Below are 22,571 nucleotides of genomic sequence, written 5' to 3'. Positions count from 1 at the left end.
AGCCAAGAAGGCTAACAGCATACTAGGGTGCATCAGGAGGAGCATTTCAAGCAAATGTAGAGAAGTAGTTATTCCCTCTATTCAGCACTGGTGAGGCCACCTCTTGAATATTGTGTCCAGTTTTGGGCCCACCAGTAAAAAAGGATGTGGATTTGCTGGAGCAGGTTCAGCGGAGGGCAACAAAAATGATTAAAGGTCTGGAGCACAAGACCTATGAAGATAGGCTGAGGGATTTGGGCTTGTTTAGTTTACAGAAAGGAAGACTTAGGGGTAATTTAATAGTAGCCTTCAACTTTCTGAAAGGGAGCTCTAAAGAGGAGGGTGAGAAACTGTTCTCAATGGAGTCAGATGATAGAAAAAGGAGTAGTGGTCTGAAGTTGAAGAGGGAGAGGTGTAGGTTAGATATTAGGAAAAACTACTTCACCAGGAGGGTGGTAAAGCATTGGAATGCATTGCCTAGAGAGGTGGTGGATTCTCCATCCCTCGAGGTTTTTAAGTCCCGGCTGGACAATGTCCTGGGTGGGATGACGTAGTGGGGGTTGATCCTGCTTGAAGCAGAGGGCTGGGCTAGATGACCTCCTGAGGTCCCTTCCAGCCCTGTGATTCTGTGAAGGCCTTTTGCTCAACTGATGACACTTTTCCGTATGTCTGTGTTCACGTACATGTATCCATACCTGCTCAGCATGGCTCTCTGTCCCCTTCTAGTGGTGGCTAAGCCAGCTAGAGCTTGATGATCCTGCAACAGGGTCAGCCGTGAGAAGAATCTTTTAAAGAGCTCCCAGGTTTGATTCCTGCTGCCAACAACTCATAGAGCAGAGTCAGCATTATGCAGATACTATGTAACAAATTTTGAATAGTGCATGTGATCAGTTTCAAAATTTCAGGACACAATCCAGCTACCACTGACCAAAACCCTGTTGATTTTGGGGAACCACAGTAAATTGAAAATATTAAAATATAGGGCACATGGATCCTGCCATTTCCTTAGCATTTCCACCACTTCAAACACTTCTCAACTGTCTATGGAGGAGAGAACTTACTGATGGCAGCCATCAATGGCAGCATACCAGTACCTCTGCTTAGCCTCTCAGTAAGGCTTGGCATCCTGGTATTCTGAATGATTTATCTACCAAATAATGGTGGAAGGAGAAGGAGAAATGAGGCATGTACACTGCCTCTGGCATGGGGCAGAGAATGGAAGACCGTGGTATGGTGGGAGGGGAGAAGAGGGATGGGGCTCATAGTCACCATCATGCAAGGGAGAATGGGGGTACCATAGTAAGGGAGGAGGAGGAATGGGTTGGTCACACAGAACTCCAGGCAGAGGGGAGATTAGGGTTGTTGCAGGGAACCCCTGAAAGCACACAAAAAGTTTATGGAGGGGGATGGAGGGATGCAGACAGTCTCTGGTGTATGCGGTAAGCTCAGCCCACAGAAGCTACAGAGTGTGTCTCTAATAGAACTAGATGGGACCTTGAGAGACCTCATAGGGCTAGAAGAGACCTCCAGAGGTCATCTAGACCAGCCCCCTGCTTCAAGCAGGATCAACCCCCACTAAGTCATCCCAGCCAGAACTATGTCAAACTGGGACTTAAACCCATCTAGGGATGGAGAATCCATCACCTCTCTAGGCAACGCATTCCAGTGCTTCACCACCCTCCTGGGCTATGTCTACACTAGCCCCAAACTTCGAAATGGCCACGCAAATGGCCATTTAGAAGTTTACTAATGAAGCACTGAAATGCATATTCAGCGCTTCATTAGCATGCGGGCGGCTGTGGCACTTCGCAATTGACGCGCCTCACTGCCGCGCATCTCGTCCAGACGGGGCTCCTTTTCGAAAGAACCCCGCCTACTTCGAAGTCCCCTTATTCCTATGAGCTGATGGGAATAAGGGGACTTCGAAGTAGGCGGGGTCCTTTCGAAAACGAGCCCCGTCTGGATGAGACGCGTGGCGGTGAGGCGCGTCAATTTCAAAGTGTCGCGGCCACCCATATGCTAATGAAGCGCTGAATATGCATTTCAGCGCTTCATTAGTAAACTTCGAAATGGCCATTTGCGTGGCCATGTGGAAGTTTGGGGCTAGTTTAGACACGGCCCTGGTGAAGCAGTTTATCCTAATATCCAATCTGCACCTCTCCTTCTGTAACTTCAGACCGTTGCTCCTTGTTCTGCCATAGTACTCATGTACTCACGGCAGGACCAAGCACCATCTAGATCATCCCTGGCAGATGTTTGTCTAACCTGCTCGTAAAACCTCCACTGACAGATTCTCCAACCTCCCTGGGCAATTTGTTCTAGTGCTTAACTACAGTGAAAGCTTTGTTAGCTGGCACCACATGGGGAATGCCAGTTGCTAAGTGAACTGAATGTACCAGAGAACAAAGCTTATAGCTCTGCCACCATCCCCTACCAGCAGATCCAGCTGCCGGCAGCTTGAGAGAGGCTGAGGGGGGAAGGAGCTACCGACTGATGACATCATCTGGCAGTGCCAGAGCCAGGAGGGATTGGGGGAAGGAGGTGCCTGCTGATGTCAGCTGGCAATGCCACAATGCCAGTTAACAAACTTTTCTGGTTAAAAAAGTGCTGGATAATACAGCTGTGTTGGTACCCTGACACGAAATTTTTCCTCATGTCCAACCTAAAACTCCCATGCTGCAATTTTAGCCCACTGCTTCTTGTCCCATAATTAGAAGTCAAGGAGAAAAAATGTTCTCCCTCCCTCTTGCAACAGTCTTCATGTATTTGAAAACTGTTATGTTATCCATCAGGGTATGTCTGCACAGCTGCCTTATTCCAAAAAAAAGCTATTCGGGGAGAGATTTTCTGGAATAGTTTATTTCAAGATAACACAGCTACACACAAATACATTTCAAAATAGCCCTTAGCTATTTCAAAATACAGTGTCTAAGCACAATGGAGCCTATTTCAAACCAGAGCCATCAGACGCACTATGACTTATTTCGAAATAGGCTCTATTCCCTGTCTACACGGTCCCTATTTTGAAATAGTTATTTAAAAATAGGTCACACTAGGTGCTATTCCTTGTGAAATGAGATTTACTTATTTCAAAATAAGCCAACCACTCTTTTGAAATCAGTTAGAAATAGTAGTTGCCTTCTGTAGATGCTAGGAAAGTTATTTTGGAATAACTTTGCTGTGTGGACATACCCTCAGTGCTCTATTCCTCAAACTAAACAAACCCAGTTTGTTCAAGATTCCCACATAGGTCATGTTTTCTGAACCTTTAGTCATTTTTGTTGCTCTTCTATGGAATTATTCCAGTTTGTCCAGCGCTTACCTGAAATGTAGTCCCTGGAACGGGACATAACACTCCCTTGGCTTCACATCAGTGCACAGCAGAGCAGAACAATTACTTTCTGTGTCCTGCTTTCAGCAATCTTGCTAATACGCCCCAGAATGATGTTCACTTTGTTTACAACAGTTACCCTGTTGTCTCATATTTAGCTCACAATCCACTATTACCCACCAGATCTCTTTCTGCTGTACTCCTTTCGAGATAGTCCTATTTTGTATGCGTGCAATTAATTGATTGTTCCTTCCTAAGTGGAATGCTTTGCATTTGTCTTTATTGAATTTCATCCCATTTACTTCAGACCATTTCCAATTTGTCCAGAACATTTTGAATTTTAATGCTGTTCTCCAAGACACTTTGCAGCCTCTCCCAGCTAGGTATTGTCTGCAAACTTTATAAATTTTCTCTCTATGCTATTATCTAAATCGTTGATGAATAACTTAGCGAGGGACCCCACTCACTATGCCCTTCAAGGTTGACTGTGAACCATTGATAACTAGTGTCTGGGAATGATTTTTCAACCAGCTATACTCCCACCTTACGGTAGTTTCTAGGATGTATTTCCATAGGTTGTTTTGAGAAGATTATGCAAGATAGTATCAAAAGCCTTACTGAAGTCAAGATATATCACATTTTCTACTTCCTCATCATCCACTTTCCCTTAGTGTGCATCAAGAAGTCAGGCAGGACGTAGGGCTAATAAGGTTCCTTGTTCAGGCTTAAGAGTGTGACTCTTTACCCTGTATTCACAAAACAGAACAGTTCCATAAGCAAAGTCAAAAGTTTCAGTTTTTAAATACTGGCAAGAGGTTTTCTATTCTTACATGATAAAACGTCTTTATTCCTGAATACAGCTGGCAAGTATCAAACATTGTTTGATCTCTCATCCTAGTAGAAATGCAGAAAATTAATTTTAGGGCTATTGGCTCCCTGCTTTGCCTTTGAAGACTGTCATCAGGCAGCCAGCATGACAGCAACGTGCCAGAAATCTGAGTTAGTGAAGAGAATGTCCATGTTGTCTGTGTGAATGCTGAATCCCTATTAGTACAGTTTCCCAACCAATAATGTAAGTTCACGTGCACGAAGCAGGTGTGAAAAGAAAGTCAAAATATCACTAATTAGCATTGGACACATTCGCTGAAAATGGGAAGGGTACTTAAAATGTCTACTAGTAACAGATTGGCTCATAAAAAGATCAACGTGTTCACTGAGCCTCATGGAGTTTTATTATGCAAGTGTAAGAACCATGTATGTGTCAAACAGTTCTAAAACCATCCACTGTGTATACCTGTCACTTGTACATTATCCTAGAGAAGAAAATGAAATGCTTGATTTATGCTTGTGAGTGCTAAGTAGCTCACAATTGCAGCTCAGTTAGAGAATGAAAATACAATTACTATTATCTACAGTACATCCAGCAAGTTAACATTTGCATAGCTGTTTTCACATTTTAATTCAGTTAAACAGAAAATATTCTAAACTGTACCAAAGAAAATGTCCCTCATCCACCTATCTCTCTCTTCCCCTTGCCCCCCAACCCAAGAGCTTTCCATTTCAAAACATTAGCATTCAAGGGTCTCAAAGTTTAACCTACTTTTTGTCCAAGATACTCCTGAAATAACCAGGACCAAATCCTTAGCTGGTGCAAATCAGCTGGTGCAAATGGTAACTCCATATAAGTATCATAATGCAGGAACCTCGGTTGCTTTCCTTAAGCTACAGCAATTCATATGGCGTACATGGATCCACAGAATCCTAATGGGGCAGAATGAGAACCTGTGTGTGTTGCATCACAAAAAGTCTCTAAGGTAGACCATCCCAAGAGGGATGGAGAATCCTGGAGTATCTTTTTCCCCCATGTAGCTGCTCCTATTAGCCCACTGAAAAGCTATTTCGATAGGATTTCACTGGAGCCTCTGTCATTGCATTTTAGTGTTTGAAATCAAAAACTGATTTTAGATACCATGACACTGACAAAAGCTTTAGTTCCACTTAGTGTGAGATGCCAAAATGATAGAGGAAAAAGGTGACAGTGAGAAACTACAAAAACCAGAAGAGATAGTCTAGGGATCTCACTCAATTGCCTATCTGTAATGAGTGGAATTGGAAGATTTCTTTATTTGTGTTTGCTCCACCATTGCATTTTTCACCTTCTCCTGTTATCATTCTTGTGTTTTAGCAGCATTATTGGTTTGTGTCTTTTTAGAACCTTGGACTATGGTTACACTAGCGAGTTTTGCCAACAAACTCCCAATTTTGTTGACAAAACTTTTGTTAAGTCCACACACAAAATAAGTTTTGTAGACAGTTTGTTGACAAAACTCAGCACTTTCACCAGCAGTGTTCTGCATCTCAGCCTGATTCTGTTGACAAAAAAGCTGTGTGGACATGCTGTGGGCCTTCTCTCAACAGACAGGACATCCAGAACAGTGGGCAGCCCTATCTGCTGTGCTTGCCGGTGCCTGTTTTGTTAAGAGAGCAGCCGGGCAGTCCGGGTGCACACTCTTCTAACTGGATTTTGTGTGCGGCTGCACTCTGTTGACAAAAGTTTTGTCGGGAAATTTCTTCCGGCAGTGACTTCTGTTGACATATCACTGTAGTGTAACTATAGCCTTCACATGCATCTGGCGAAGTGGGTCTTTGCCCATGAAACTTATCCTCCAAAAATGTGTTAGTCTATAAGGTGCCACAGGACTTTCTGTCATTTTTGTGGATACAGACTAACATGGCTACCTCTGTGATTTTTGCAAATAAGCGATGGTCACATAAACACCACCCTATACCGGAAACCCATGGACCGCTATGCTTACCTATATGCTTCCAGCTTCCATCCAGGACACACCAAATGATCCATTGTCTACAACCAAGCAGGGGAGCAGGAGGAGGTGATGTAAAGGAGAGGGTAAAAGGAGAACAGACCTTCAGTTCTGTCTCCACAATGAACCTAGTTTACTTTGGATCATCCAAACGCTTCTTTGTCTCTAGGTTTCAGAGCATCAAACACACTGTTCTGAAAACATGCCTTTTTGTCATAATAACAGTTATATGCACCACTGATTCATTAGGCCAGGTTAGGAAACATTGTCTTGGGTCAACTGTATGTACAGTTTTCCAGGCTGTCATTAATTCTGAGCCCTCAAACTCAATCTTAATTTTAATGTAAATGACAAGGAGTCCATGCTTCCATCCAGTGGGAATCTCTAAAATAGTTCTTGGTTACAGTGAATAATTGCTGGTGCTCATTACAAATGCAAATATGCCCACTACTGCCTTCTACACTTGCACAGTAATTGTTCTATTAATGGCATCCTTGGGAAAAGTTGTCAAAAGATGACAAGAATATCTGTCTGGGATACAGAATCAGAACTGCCATCAGACTATAACAGGGCTTCTGTGCTTATGATTGACAAGGAGGCCACAGTGTGAAAACTGCATCATCTGCAGCTGACTGAAATGGGCCAGTGGGTAATAATTCTTGAACATTTATTTTAAACATATTGGGTCACATTTTCAGCTGCAATCTGCTCGCGAAAGGAATAGAACCAGCATAAAAATCCCCAGGGGCTGCAGAGCTGGCATAGCCAGTGCCTGAGCTAGTTCCTGAAGACATGGCATACAAGTAGTGCTGGAGAGGATGTGTCACAGCAAGCACATGGATGAAGTACACTGCTGTCCAGCTACTTCCACAAAGTAGATAGCCACTGGAAAACCTTGGAGCTATTGTAACTTATGCCAAGGCTACTCCAAACTATATGAGGCCTAGAGCAGAGCAGGGCAGAGAATCAAGGAGCCATAAGCAGCTTCCAGCCCCTCCCACATGATGCACTGAGCTGATCTTGGGCACAGCAGACAATCTGTCCCCCTTTTAATAATGGTTCCAGACTAATAGCCCTGCTTGTCCAATTCCTGTGTGTGATCACAAGACAGACCTAGCAAACTGTTCCTCATCGCCCTACTAACGTGCCCAAAACTTGCTCCATACTGACAACGAGGGCTGAGAGGATACATCAGACCTCTAACACTGAGCAGATGGCAATGTGTCATGATCTAGCTCTCTGATCCTGTGGTCCAGTCAATCTGCATTACACTGAAGTTTACCATACTACAGTTATTCAATATAATAGCATACAAATAACACAAGACAATAACAATGCAGCAAAGACCTCAAAAATGTGCAAGTGATTGCCTGCTGTTAGGGTTCCTGAAAGTAAATGCTAAATCTTCAGTAGTTCAGCAAATCGTTGAGAAGGATCTAACCTGGGTTTCCCCTCAGAATCAGAGTCCATCTAAGTCCCATGCTGCTGCTGCTGCTGCTGCTGCTGACATTCTGTTTTCACATACAAGACAATTTACAACTGACCAATAAAGCTAATGAGAAAAAACACTGAATTCATTATCTTTTTTCCTCCCAAATACAATATGGAAACAAGACAGGTTTTATGAAACTATCAGCATGGAACACAAAGGCTGGATCTACACGTTGCGGCTTTCCCAGCAGGTCCATGCAAATGAGCAGCCTGGAAATTGCAAATGGCTGCTCATTAGCATGGTCCCGCAGCTCATTAGCATAGCTGTGTGAGAGCTCGGCATTGACAGGGTGGGGTGCCAGCAGTAAAGAGGTTGTGTGGACCTGTCCTGGCTGACAAAAAGCCCCTCTGTCGCTAGGCACAAGGGTCTGGTGACAGAGGGGCTTTTTGCCAGCAAGAGCAAGTCCATATGACCTCTTTACTGCTGGCACCCCCCTCTGCTGAGACCAAGCTCTTGCACAGCTATGCCAATGAGCCGCAGGGCCATGCTGATGAACAGCCATTTGCAATTTCCAGGCTGCTCATTAGCATGGGCCTGCTGGGAAAGCCGCACCATGTTGACCAAGACAAATGGTCTCTCTGTTTTGGTGAATTGTAGGTGATGGACAAATACAAACTAAAGTTTTGTGGCACCACTGAAAAGTTGCATGGACAGATGTAACATTCAGCAACAAATAGACTGGAAAATATAACAAATTAGATGATTCCACCTTTTAAACATTTTTTCTTAAATTTTGGTTCAAGCATGAATTTTGCAGCAATAGTCTCAGCAACTTGCAGAACTAGAGATTAATATTTTATACTGTCTATCAATGGGAATTATAAGCATTCAGAAGATAAACAGCATTGATTTTAACTCTAGCACCAAGTATGGAGGAAAAGACACAGTGGTAATCAGAATGATCTGATTTTAAAGTCCAATATTTCACAAGTCTAATGGAACACTGTTAGAAACTATTGTGGCTATGTCTACACTACAGAGTTTTGTAGATTTTGTCAACAAAGTTCACAGAGCATCTACACACACAATGCATTTTGCCAACAGAAACTGTGAACAAAAATGCTATGTAGACTTTCCGGGGGGCTCTTTTGTCAGAGTGGATCAAAAGATCGAGCCACGCTTATGTATGCACGTGATGTTGACAGAAGTTTTTTCAGAACATCTCTTCCAACTGTAACTTCTGTAGACAGATGCTTCTAGTGTAGACGTAGCCAATAATATGGAAATACAAGATTACAAAACTTATAGGCTACATCTACACTAGAGAATTTTGTAGACAAAACTCGCAGAGAATCAACACACAAAATGCATTGTATTGACAGAAACTGTTGACAAAAAAACAGTGGAGATGCTCCAGGGGCCTTTTTGTCTACAGTGTGGATCAAAAGATTAATCTACTTTTATGTGTAGATGTGATCTGTCGACAGAAGTTTTGTCCGGACATCTCTCCTGGCAGTAACTTCTGTAGACAGATGCTCCTAGTGTAGGCATAGCCATAATATTTTGACAGCTCTGATGCTGTTACAGCTTCTCTGAACAGGGTGAAAATAAAGCTGGTTGGGAATTTTCTGTTACAATTTTCCAAAGCCCAAATTGGAACATTTCATTTTGTTGTCCTAACCCAAATGTTCAACAAAGCATTATACTACATTTTTGTGTCAGCACGTTGCCTTTTTGGGTGTTGTAGTTCGGAGCCCCATTCTTTCCATTGGATCAGGTCCCAGGAAGACTGTATTGCCCATCAGACAACATGGCTTTCCTTTCAGCCAAGCTACATGGCGCATTATGAGAATTACGTGACTCTAGGAGCATAGCAGAAGATGTAGTCCTACCAGGCATTATTGGCCCATAGGTGGAACGAGACATCAGAGTCCCAACCTACAATTTTCCTGAGGCATTGTACCACTATGGGACAGTGATGTTTAATGTTAAATTGACTCAGACTTCAGCATTTCAGGTCACTTCAATAAACTAAAACAAAACAGTTCAAGTTCAGGACCACTGAAATGTTTTATTTTGATGCCAAAATAAAACATTTTGACGCTTCCAGATTTTAAAAAAAACAAAAAACAAAACAAAACACCTGGGAATTCTGTACTGCAACAATTGTGAAATTTGATTTTTTTTTGTCCCCATTAGGGATACCACTGTTAGCATTTCCCCTGAGACAAAAATTCAAAATTCTCCTAAGTTCTGAGTTCAGAAAAGATATATATAGACTCCTTGTTTACATAAAAACGGCTATACTAGGTTAGACCAAAGGTCCATCTAGCCGAGTATCCTGTCTTCCAACAGAGGCCAATGCCAGATGCCCCAGACGGTGTGTACAGGACACGTAATCATCACAATGACAATCTCCTGACATCCATTTCCAGCCTCTGACAAGGTTACTGTTTTTGTGATGGCATACTTCAAAGAATACAAGCCCAAATTTTGTTTCTGTAGTCATTGTTGAAGAGTTGGTTTTTTTTCATGTGCACACCAAATGTTTATAGGTTTCTCAAGGCTCTTCCTAGCAGCATAGATATATTTAGATCTTTGAAGACTAGACTGATGAAGCAGTGATTTAGCATAGCCAGCTGTATGGTCATTGCAGTCTTCTGAATCACCTGTTGATGCAAGAGGGTATTCTGTAACATATATTGAGAGCTGTATTTGGTTGTCTGAGAGTTGTGTGTAGGTATATATATAAACACGCACACTCAACTCATTATTCAGAACAATTTCCTTCTCCGCTGTAACCACATCACACAAAAGCCGTGTCTACAAGTGCATGCTACTTCGAAGTAGCGGCACTAACTTCGAAATAGCACCCGTCATGGCTACACGTCTTGGGCGCTATTTCGATGTTAACATCGACGTTAGGTGGCGAGACGTCGAAGCCACTAACCCCATGAGGGGATGGGAATAGCGCCCTACTTCAACATTCGTCGAAGTAAGGACCGTGTTGTCATTGCGCATCCCGCAACTTCGAAATTGCGGGGGTCCTCCATGGCGGCCATCAGCTGAGGGGTTGAGAGACGCTCTCTCCATCCCCTCAGCTCAATGGTGGCCGCGTGGAGCGGCCCCTTAAAGGTCCCCACCCCCTCCCTTCCTGTGCAGGAAGCTGAGAGAGCGTGCAGGCAGCAGCAATAACACGCGGCTCGCCTGCACGCTCCTCCGCAGCCACCCCCACCCCCACCCAACGTGATGGCCACCCGGCAGCCCCCCCAGCGCCCTGAGGGAACCCCCCCGCAAAGGGGAGCCAGGATTCCCAGGGCAGCCAGGGCAGGAGCCAGGCCAGGAAGCGGGGGGCCCCTCCTGGACGGAGGCCGAGCTTCGTGACCTGCTGGGGCTCTGGAGCGAGGAGGACGTGCTCCAGGTAATGGGGAGCAAGAGGCAGAATGCAGATGTGTCAAGGAGCTGTGGCAGGGTTACGCCCGGGCCCGGGATGCAGCTGGCCGATCTGGGGCCGCCCCCGTCACTTTCCCCTTTTACAGGGACCTCAGGGACATCCTGGGCCCCCGGCACACCTCCTCCCCTCTGGCCACGCTTGACACCTTGGCTGAGGAGCCCCAGCAGGCCCCGGAGCTGGAGTCCGCCCCAGAGGTAAGCCCCGCACCCCAGGGGCCCCCCCTGGAGCCCACCCCCAGGGCACCGGAGCAGGAGGAGGAGGAGGAGGGGGACTCCTCCTCCACTGAGACAGGGCTCCAGATCCTCCTCCTGCCATCGAGGAGCAGCAGCCGGGCATCCGCCCCCCGGCTGTCCCCCGAACGTGGGAATGGACCTACAGGTATGTACCCCCCCGGTGTACACCCACGGGGTTGAGGGGCGGGGGTAATACATATGTGGCCAGGGCCCTCCACATGCCCAGATGGCCATGGCCCCAAGGACAGCAGTGGCATGTCCCTCACAGGAGTGCATCAGCCCCTTCCCCCCTCCCCCCAGCACGACAGTGCCACGCCCCATCCCCGGGGCAGGGGGGAGCGGAACCTCTAGGGTCCCCCGGGAGGAGGGGGTGGGACACCCAGCAGCAGCAGCAGCAGCAGCAGCAGCATGTGATGGAGTGGGGGGAGTGCAAATGCAAGTCTCAGGCTAGATATGAGCAACAAGCTGAACAGCTCCCAGTGGCTAAGGATGATCCTGGGGCTACAACTGGCAGGTTACACCTCTGCCCTGAACAAAGAGGAGGGAGGAGCCGAGCTGGCTTTGAATCGGGGGCCGCAGGTAGAGGCTAGGGGAAGGGAGAGCTGGAAAGCAGCCAGCCTGAGGAGGGGGAAAGCTACACCCCAGAGGGGCACCCCTTGGGGTCTTCTCCCCAGGACGAGTTGGAAGGACTGTCTCTGACTGCTGTACTGTCGCTTCTGGGAGAAACTGGGCATCTGTGGCCTAAGAAACCTCTCCTGTCAGACCTGCTGAGTGAAGTGAGAGTCACTCCCACCGGGGGACGGGGTGCAGTGCAGGAGGACCCTTGAACCCCATCACAGCAGCATCTCCTGGGGACGGGGATGGGGAACCTGCAGCACAGGGGTGGGGGGACAAGGGCCACGGCTTGGGGCCCACACTAACGCCTGTCTCCACTCTTCTTCCCCACCTCCTGTGTTCCGCAGCTGCACCATCAGAAGGACTGGAGAGCGCCGGCGAGGCGTCAGTGGTCCCGGAATCCTCTCCGGGGCCATCACTCCAGGCCAGCCCCTCGGCGGGGGACCGACCGGCCCCACGGCGGGCAAGACGGCGGACCCCCAGCTCCTGGCCCTCCACCGCCGGCAGGTGGAGGTTGCGGAGCAGCGCCTATGGGTGGAGCAACGCCGGCTCCACCTGCAGGAGCGGGCGCTGGCCTGGCGCCAAGAGGCATGGGGGGCCTACATGGAGACATTCAACCGCATAGTGGACTACCTGGCCCCCCATGCCGCGCCAGCCGCCGCTGCGCCCGCCCTGACTGCTCCACCCGCCACGCCACCCGCTGCTCCACTCGTTGCCACACCGTCCGCCGTCGCCCCGCCACCGAGGGCCGTTCCGCCGAGGGAGACCTGGGGCCAGCTGACACTCGCCGGACATATCTGCCAGTCCGCCTGGCCCCCAGCCAGCCCCGGACAGGACTGCAGCCGAGGCGTGGCTCCCGGCCGCCCACCCCCAGTGCCAGACTATAGGGGCGTGGGGCCCAGGAAGTGGCCCCCCCGCCTTGTATATAGTTGGTATTTATTTATTTGTGCCCCCCGTTTGCCCAGTCCCCCCCCATGTAAATAGTTCTCCCCTTCCTTGTTATCCCTGGGTTTTTTGGTTAATATGTACGTACACTTTTCATATTTAAGTTAGTTAGAAGTTCCTGTATATAGTTTGCATTAGTTAGTTATAGAACAGAGTTGAAAGTAAACCAGTTTGATTTCACAAACAAGTGTCTGCTTTTATTTGTGCAGGAAAAGTGGGGGGGTGCTGTTGGGTGCTCTGTGGTGTGGGCGTAGGGGCAGGGAGTGTTGTGGAGGATGGGGGGGGCGCAGTGGGGGGCCTGGCAGCGTTCACCCCGCGGCCTCATAAAAGTGGGCCCGCAGGGCCTCCCGGACCCGGATCCCTTCGGGGTCCACCTGGCGACTGGGGGCTGCGGGTGGCTGCACGTCGGCCCTACCGGCCTCGGCTACGTCTACACGTGCAGCCAACATTGAAATAGTCTATTTCGATGAATAACGTCTACACGTCCTCCAGGGCTGGCAATGTCGATGTTCAACTTCGACGTTGCTCAGCCCAACATCGAAATAGGCGCAGCGAGGGAACGTCTACACGTCAAAGTAGCACACATCGAAATAGGGATGCCAGGCACAGCTGCAGACAGGGTCACAGGGCAGACTCAACAGCAAGCCGCTCCCTTAAAGGGCCCCTCCCAGACACAGTTGCACTAAACAACACAAGATACACAGAGCTGACAACTGGTTGCAGACCCTGTGCCTGCAGCATAGATCCCCAGCTGCCGCAGAAGGAGCCAGAAGCCCTGGGCTAAGGGCTGCTGCCCACGGTGACCACAGAGCCCCGCAGGGGCTGGAGAGAGAGCATCTCTCAACCCCCCAGCTGATGGCCGCCATGGAGGACCCAGCAATTTCGACGTTGCGGGATGCGGATCGTCTACACGGTCCCTACTTCGACGTTGAACGTCGAAGTAGGGCGCTATTCCTATCTCCTCATGAGGTTAGCAACTTCGACGTCTCGCCGCCTAACGTCGAAGTTGGTGCCGCTACTTCGAAGTAGCGTGCACGTGTAGACGCAGCCCTCCACAGCCCAGCCCTGAAAAAAGGCCTCCCCCTTGCTCTCCACCAGATTGTGTAGGGCACTGCACGCACCCACAATCTGGGGGATGTTGGTGGGGCCCGCATCCAGGCGGGTGAGGAGGCATCTCCAGCGCCCTTTGAGGCAGCCAAATGAGCACTCCACCACCTGGCGCGCGTGGTTCAGGCTCTGGTTGAAGCGCTCCTGGCTGGCAGAGAGATGGCCCGTGTACGGGTGCATGAGCCAGGGCCGGAGGGGGTATGCCGCATCTGCGATGACGCAGAGGGGCATGGTGGTGTCCCCCACAGGGCTCTCCCGCTGGGGGATGTAGGTCCCCGCCTCCAGCCAGCGGCACAGGCCCGAGTTCCGGAAAACCCGGGTGTTGTGGGTGCTGCCAGGCCAGCCCACATAAATGTCCTGGAAATGGCCCCGGCTGTCCACCAAGGCCTGGAGGACCACTGAGAGGTAGCCCTTCCGGTTTATGTAGCGTCCTCCACTGTACACCGGGGCGCAGATGGGGATCTGAGTCCCATCCAGAGCCCCGAAGCAATTGGGGAAGCCCAGGGTGGCAAAGCCCGCAATGGTGGCATCCGGGTACCCCAGCCTCACGAGCCTGTGGAGGAGCATGGCGTTGATGGCGCGCACAACCTGCAGGGGAAGCACATGGGAGAGCACCAATGAGGGGTGAGCAGGGTGTGTGTGGCCCTCCCCTGCCCTGCCCTCCCCTGCCCTGCCCTGCCCGGGCCCCCCTGCCCTGCCAGGGCTGCGTCCCCCTCCTCCCCCCCATGGGTCCTCTTACCTCCATGAGGACAGCCCCAACGGTGGCCTTGCCGATGCCAAACTGCTGTCCCACGGATCGGTAGCTGTCTGGAGTGGCCAGCTTCCAGACAGCGATGCTGACCCATTTCTCCACAGGGAGGGCACGCCGCATGGCCGTGTCCTGGTGCCTGAGTGTGGGGGTGAGCCACTGGCATAGCTCCATAAATGTCTGCCGGCTCATTCTAAAGTTCTTGAGCCAGCGGTTGTCGTCCCACTCCCCAAGCACCAGCCGCTCCCACCAGTCGGTGCTGGTGGGGTAGCTCCACAGCCGCCGGCGTGTGAGGCGGGGTCGGGGGGTCAGGGTGCTGCAGGGTTGGGGGTTGAGTCCTCCTCCCCTGCGGGCCGCTCCTCCTCCTGTTTGGCAAGGAGGTGCTCAGCTGCCTCCCGCATGGCATGGAACAGGGCAAGCCGTGCTCCTGCAGGGGCGGCTGGGTGGACCTCTGGCTGCTGCTGCTGCTGGGGGTCCATGACTGCGTCGCCCGAGGTCTGCATGCCTATGGCTCTGCAGACTGCGTGCTGTGCAGGCTGAGTGTGTCTAGGAGGGGCCCTTTAAGGGAGCGGCAAGCTGTTGCCCCGGAAGCACTAGTCCGCCCTGTGACCCTGTCTGCAGCTGTGCCTGGCACCCCAATTTCGATGTGTGCTACTTTGGCGTGTAGACGTTCCCTCACTGCGCCTATTTCAATGTGGTGCTGCGCAACGTCGATGTTGAACATCGACGTTGCCAGCCCTGGAGGACGTGTAGACGTTATTCATCGAAATAGCCTATTTCGATGTCGCCACATCGAAATAGGCTACTTCAATGTAGGCTTCACGTGTAGACGTAGCTAAAGTGTGATAAATAATTTTTGTTACACAGAGATATCCATGGAATAAGGGACAGCAGCCCCAGAGCTTCTGCCATGCCCACAATGAGCACAGAACCATGAATATTAGGAACAAACAGATGAGTCAAGCTACAAGAATTAAACAATAATCCCCTACGGCAGAATGACTGCAGAACACAAAGAGATTTTAATAGCTAAGCCATACATTTCTAAAGTCTTATTATGAGACTACAGGCATTAGTAGTGAAATGTCTAAATGAGACTGGCTCATGAAAACATTTGAGATACTATTAAGAGTATTCAGTAAAGTCTGTTTATGTAACATTCGTCACATTGTGGCAATCCTATGCATAACGGCATTCTACAATGAGTATGTAAATTACATTTCCCTGTGCATGACAATCTCACAGTATCCCATGTAGATCGTGAATGCAATTTCACAGTGCTATTATCTGCTGCACTGGAGGTAGCTTTAATACAGGCGTGGGCAATAATTTTGACAGGGGGCAAATGCTCTAGATCTGCACTTTTCTCTAGTTGGGGTGCAGGGTCTGGGAGGAAGTCAGGATGAAGAAGGGAGAGAGGGGGAGAAGACTGGGGTGCAGGAGAGGGTGTAGGATCCAAGAGGGAGTTAGGGTGAAGGAGGGATTGTAATCTGGCAGGGGCTCCTAAGGCAGGGTTTGTGAGGGGCTATGGGTTCAGGAGAGGATTCAGGCCTCGGGGAGGGGTGTAGGAAGGGGTGCAGAGTCTGGCAGGCAGTTTTGACTGGGGGAGGCGGGGGCAGAGGATTTGGGTGGTCACCTGGGGCAAGGAGTTGTGGGGAGGGAGGGGCTGGGGTGCCAGAGGCAGGTTCTGGGGAACCACTTACTTAGATGGCTGCCAGCCAGCAGCCCTGCAGGGCCCTGAAACAAGCTCCCTGCCTGTTGCACCCCCAGATAACTCAAAACTTACATCTGCTCCATGCGGCTCTCTGCTCCAGATGTCAGGGGGAGGGAGAGGCTTCACATGTTGCCCCTGCCGCCCAGCAAAAAATCTCAGTTCATTGGCCAGAAACCAGCCAATGGGAGCTGAATGATTTTGCTGGGGGTGGGGGCAGTACATGAAGCCTCCCCCCACCCCCGGGGTCTGGGGCAGAGCACTATATGGAGCAGGAAGATGCTTAAAGGAGTGCTGGGCTGCTCTGAAGTGGCTAGCTGCTGTGTGCCTGTGGCTCCCGCAAGGATGTCCCATGGGCCATATCTTGCCCTCCTATGCTTTAATCCCAGCAAGGCTATGTGTGAGCCTAGTGGTGGATATTCTGGAGTGGAGGCTGGTTGCATTAGCCAGGCCCACTTTTTGAGAAGCCCTTATCCATGGTTGATGCTCTGATGATCTCTTATAAAGGAGCCGACAACCTGTTGCAATGAGTTTGCACTGCCATATCCTGGATTCCTGGAGACAGGGAATTTGATAGCAGCCCTCACCTGCCCGAAGGAGGATTACAAAGAGGATGGAGAGGGCTGTTTTCGGTGGTGACAGATGACAGAACACAGAGCAATGGTCTCAAGTTGCAGTGGGAGAGGTGTAGGTTGGATATTAGGAAAACTATTTTACTAGGAGAGTGGTGAGGTACTGGAACGGGTTAGTTAAAGAGATGGTGAAATCTCCACCCCTAGAGGTTTTGAAGTCCCAGCTTGACAAAGCCCTGGCTGGGCTGATTTAGTTGGAATTGATCCTGCTTTGAGTAGAGGGTTGGACGTGATGACTTCCTGAGGTCTCTTCCAGCTCTGATTCTATTCTCCCATCAGGGACCTATCCCAGCACTTACCCTCACTGAATCCACACTGTGATTCACAGTGCGGATTCCGTGCAGAGATGTCTACTGTTGACATGGTCTTCTCTCTAAGGCAGCTGCAGGAGAAGTGCAGGGAGCAGAGGAAGCCACTCTACATAGCCTTCATCGACCTGACCAAGGCCTTTGAGTTGGTCAGCAGGGATGGTCTGTTCAAACTGCTCCACAAGATAGGCTGTCCTCCACGGTTACTCAAGATGATCCAGTCATTCCACGAAGACATGAGAGGAACCATCCAATATGACGGCGCATTATCGGATGCTTTCAGAATCAGGAGCGGCGTCAAACAAGGATGCGTGCTTGCTCCGACATTGTTCGGGATCTTCTTCGCACTCCTCCTGAAGCATGCCTTTGGATCTTCAACAGAGGGCATCTTGCTGCACACAAGATCTGATGGGAAACTGTTTAATCTTGCAAGGCTGAGAGCTAAGCCTAAGGTGCGGGAAGTCCTCATCAGAGACGTGCTGTTCGCAGACAATGCTGCTGTAGTGTCTCACACAGAAGACCAGCTTCAAAAGCTGCTGGATCAGTTCTCCAAAGCGTGCAAGGATTTTGGTCTTACCATCAGCCTAAAGAAGACAAACGTACTCGGTCAGGATGTTGCTGAATCCCCATCAATCAGCATTGACAACTATACGTTAGAGGTCGTCCATGAGTTCGTTTACCTGGGGTCCACCATCACTGACACCCTGTCGTTGGACACTGAGCTAAATAGGAGGATCAGAAAAGCAGCCACAACTCTGTCCAGGCTCAGCAAGAGAGTGTGGAATAACAACAAGCTGTACACTCACACCAAAATGCAAGTCGACAGAGCCTGCATCCTCAGCACCCTCCTTTATGGCAACGACACTTGGACCCTGTATGCCCGCCAGGAAAAGAGGCTGAACGTCTTCCACTTGCGTTGCCTCAGGCACGTCCTTGGAATATCATGGAAGGACAGAGTGAAAAACACCGCCGTCCTTGAGCAAGCTGGAATCCCAGCCATGCACAGCCTCCTCAGGCAGCGTCGGCTCCGCTGGCTTGGCCACGTCCACAGGATGAATGATGGAAGGATTCTAAAAGACATCCTGTATGGTGAGCTAGCCTCTGGCAAAAGGCCTCCTGGACGCCCCCAGTTGCGCTACAACGATGTCTGCAAGAGAGACCTCGGAGAGGTAGACATCGAGCTGGACAACTGGGAAGAACTAGCAGATGACCACAGCAGATGGAGCCAGGGGTTACACAAGGGCCTTCAGAAGGGCGAGATGAGGATCAGACAGCTAGCAGAGGAGAAGCGAGCGCACAGATAGCACACTAAGGACTTGCCAGACACCCACCACATCTGCAAGAGAGGCAGCAAGGACTGTTACTCTTGTGTGGGTCTTCATAGTCACAGTAGATGCTGTAAATGAAGTCCTAAATTGAAACGATGAAGGGCGCGATCCATAGTCTATGTAGACTGAAGGATGCCTACAAGAAACCCTCACTGAGTCCAGCTAAAGTGTAGACTGTGTAGACTGGTCTTTTATTTATATATTAGGTAAGTTCAACTACGTGGCATGGGTGGTGAAGAATATGCAAAAGAATACCTAAATAGTCCTTAAAAATGAACCATGGTATTAGGCAACAGAGGGTTTTAAACGGGAAGCTCAGACAGGTGAAATATTCTGTCTTTAACAGGCAACAGAGATTCTGAAAATAATTGTGCTAGTGTAACACGTATGCTCTCCACTGTACACTGTGCCTAGGATGCTCATAATGAATCAGAATGATAGCAGTATTGGACTCAGAATGCCAGTCATCTGGAAAATATTGTAAAATACATATGTTCAGCATTACCAGACTGTAATCTATAGGATGCTGTGGCTTGGTATGTATACTAAGGGGAATGTTGAAAGTTGTGCACTGCAAACCTCAGTTATTATGTTGCAGACATAGATCTGTGCTAAGCATTCCCCCTCCAATTCCCAATCTCCTCTAAACCCCCAATGAGCTACATGGGATTCTGCAGCCATCTAGACCTTTTTGTGAAGCACAACATTTGCTAGATTTATTAATGCCTGAGATCACTGAAGATAATATAAAAATTAATCAGATGTATCTAACAATCATAGATATACAAAATCAGAAAAAAAAGGGTTGCCGGAACTCAAGTCCTGCCGGCAGCCTGAGCCACAGGAACCCTGGCCCGGTGTGGGAGTGATACCACAGCCCGGCAGCTAGGAGCCAGCTGGGATGCAGAGCCCTGGTGGCAGCCTCTGCTGTGGGATCCCCTGCTGGAGGGGAAAAGGCGCTGGAACGCTGTTCTGGTGCGTTTCAGCAGACAAAAAGCCCTGTACAAAATGATAAGGTATATGCCTTGAAGAGACTACTGTTTAGCTCAATTGCACACAGAGGACAATGGGACCTCAGTGAGCAGGCAGAATAAACTAGAAAGGATGGTACGATGATTTGGGCAGTAGGTTTCATTCATTGTCTGCCACTGACTTCATGCATCACCTTGAGCAACTCACTAAATCTCTTTTGTGTCTCAGTTGTCTCCCTGTGCACTGTTTCTGAAAAATGCTGACTCTCATTTTTAGCCACATAATTATAAAATAAATCAACTGGGATGTAAACATTGTACTTACATTTCCGTGCATAGTATACAGAGCAGTATAAACAAGTCTGTATTAAACTGTAGTTTGTACTGTCTTTGCTAGTGCTTTTTATGTAGCCTGTTGTAAAACTAAGAAAATGTCTAGATGAGTTGGTGTACTCCTTGAAAGACTTCTGCATGCCCCTGGTTGACAACCACTGCCTAAGAGAGAAGGAAACATTGATCAGTATGAAAGAAGAGGATTTTAAGCAGGAGTTTGAAAAAGGAGAGGAGACCTGACTGGCAGATGGGATGTGTGGGGTTTTAAACATAAGCATCAAGAATGAGTCTTGAATTGTTTCTTCTCCATAGGAAGAAATTAGGAGAGAGGGTGTGAAGCAGCACAGGTTGCAGTGAAGGAAAAGATAGGGATCATACAGCAAACTCTGTTGTAACACAACAACATTATCTGCAGTGTGCACCCTGAAGGTTCTAGCTATATTATAGTTTATATCTTTCTATATTTTGGAACTTGGTTTAAAGCTTAGAAGTGTCTCTTTTTTGAGGAATAGCTTTCCAAAATTCTCTCTGGTGAGTGTCATGAGTAACAAAGGGATCAATAAGAACTTCTGCATGTAGTACTATATGGAAGTACCTGTAGCTGTCTAAAGATGGGGTAAAGCAGTCATTGTGAGAACCAAAGAATGACCCAGCTTCCTAATAGAAGGAAAGTTGATCAGCTGGTATCTCCGACAGGCCCTTAAAGGTTCTGGACCCCTGTTGCCTTTTGAAAGAAAATGTGACTCAAAGTATATAAAACCCAAAAACTAAAATCAAAAACATATCACCAAAACTAAACTACTATTAATAGAATTAACTAACTATATTAGAATAAAGTTCAACACCACATCAGTCTCAATACTGGAATAGAGTTAAGTCATCAAATTAGTACTAAAAATGATCAATCCTTATACGTGACAAGAAGGAGTCTAAGAAAGTAGGTGTCAAAGGGTTATAAATCCCTAAAAAGATGTCACCAAAGTTAGTCAAAAATCTATAATTTTGAATGATTAAGCAGCTTAATACCGAAAACTAATTATCTAATGTCTCAATATCAGAGCCAATTATAAAGTTTTCTTCTTAGCTTTCAGTTCCTCTCTGCTGGTTAACCTTTTCCTCCCCAACACAGATATTATAATACAGATGTTAGCAAACATGCTACACAGAAATTTAACAACTCTTGTTTACTAAAAATCAGAAATGACAGTGTCAGGTCTCTTAGGACTTTAAAAACAGAACATACACTAATGAATAATTTTATTAGACAATATTTAAAACTGTCTAACCCTGGAGATTTTTTTCTTTCAGGCACCTTCCCTGGGTGGACTTTATGGATGCTTAATGCGCATAGCTACACTTTTACTTCTACACTCAAAACTAAAAAAAGTTGGGACATAGTCCAGCTAATAAGCAGAGACAGGAAAAACAATCGACTTACAGCTGGTGGGGGGTTGCAAATCTCCTGCTCCTACTGTCTTCTGTACCCTTGCAGAGTAGGACCTGGAGCTGTAGGCAGGGGAGCAAACAGTGACATTTTGCTGGCATGGTTTTTCTCACTAGTAGGCCTTCTTTGGGTGCAAGGAGAGACTGGTCAAAGGCTACAGAAGGCGGGTTCTTGATTTCATCTCTTCCTCTCCCTGAGGTGGCTGGGTCTTGAAGATATTGGAAGGTCAGTCATCCCTGAGGTTGTCTGTTGAGCTGCAAGGCTAGGCTTCTCAGCATTCCCCTTGAGACTTATCCAGGTGTATCAAGATTTATTTTACCTAATAGCACCTTCCTCCAAAGTCATCATGCAAATCAGGGATGAGGCCTACCTGGGAACTATGCAGCTTGATACAATTAGGTTGAAATTAAATCACCCTTACCAAATGCCATTTGGAAAAACCCTTCTTAAATAAGTCACATCTAAAAAATTCAGTATTCTGAATCTTGCAGAAACTGCGAGTCTGTGACCTCTCAAAATATCATTACACCACTTTTGAGTAAACTGGCAGGGTCTGATCAGGATGAATGATGTTAAGGCGACCTTGTGTCACCAGTTGATGGACTGTTCAGTATAAAAACCCTACAAAATAGGCAATTGTAAAAAGCCATCTAGCAAAAAAGCAAGTCACTCAACATTCATCCCTCAACAAAATTAAAATGGAGGCCAAGTTTACGGTCAGTTTCATCATCTCCGGCTTCTTTTTCTTACTGGAAACAAGGAAATTACATTAGTCCTGATATTTTGGAATTGGGCTATAGGTCAAACAAGTTAACTTCTGAAATCGTGTCTTTACTGAGAACAATTAATTAATCTTAACAAGATGTGTATGTATTTCCATGTAAACTATTCTCACTATTAAACATTGATGCTAGTTTCCTGCACTCAATCTACATAATTCCATTTGCAGAATACATGTAAGTGCAGACACAGTGGGTGGCTCTGTGAAATGGGGGTGGCTGAGCCAGAGGGGATGTGATAAAAAAATATAAACTGTACGTGTTCTTCAACTGGACAAAATTGGTGCCAGTGGTTTGGTGTGAACAAGAGCAGTCAGAAGGGTGCTGTAATGTCAAGCAAAAGATGGCGTAGAAACCCCCCACTCACTCATACTTAAAAAGACTATGCTCAGAGTACAT

This window comes from Carettochelys insculpta, chromosome 2, assembly GCF_033958435.1.
Source record: "Carettochelys insculpta isolate YL-2023 chromosome 2, ASM3395843v1, whole genome shotgun sequence".
In the NCBI taxonomy this organism is placed as follows: Eukaryota; Metazoa; Chordata; order Testudines; family Carettochelyidae; genus Carettochelys; species Carettochelys insculpta.
The sequence above is the reverse complement of the archived record's forward strand: the minus strand, read 5'-3'. Positions refer to the sequence as shown.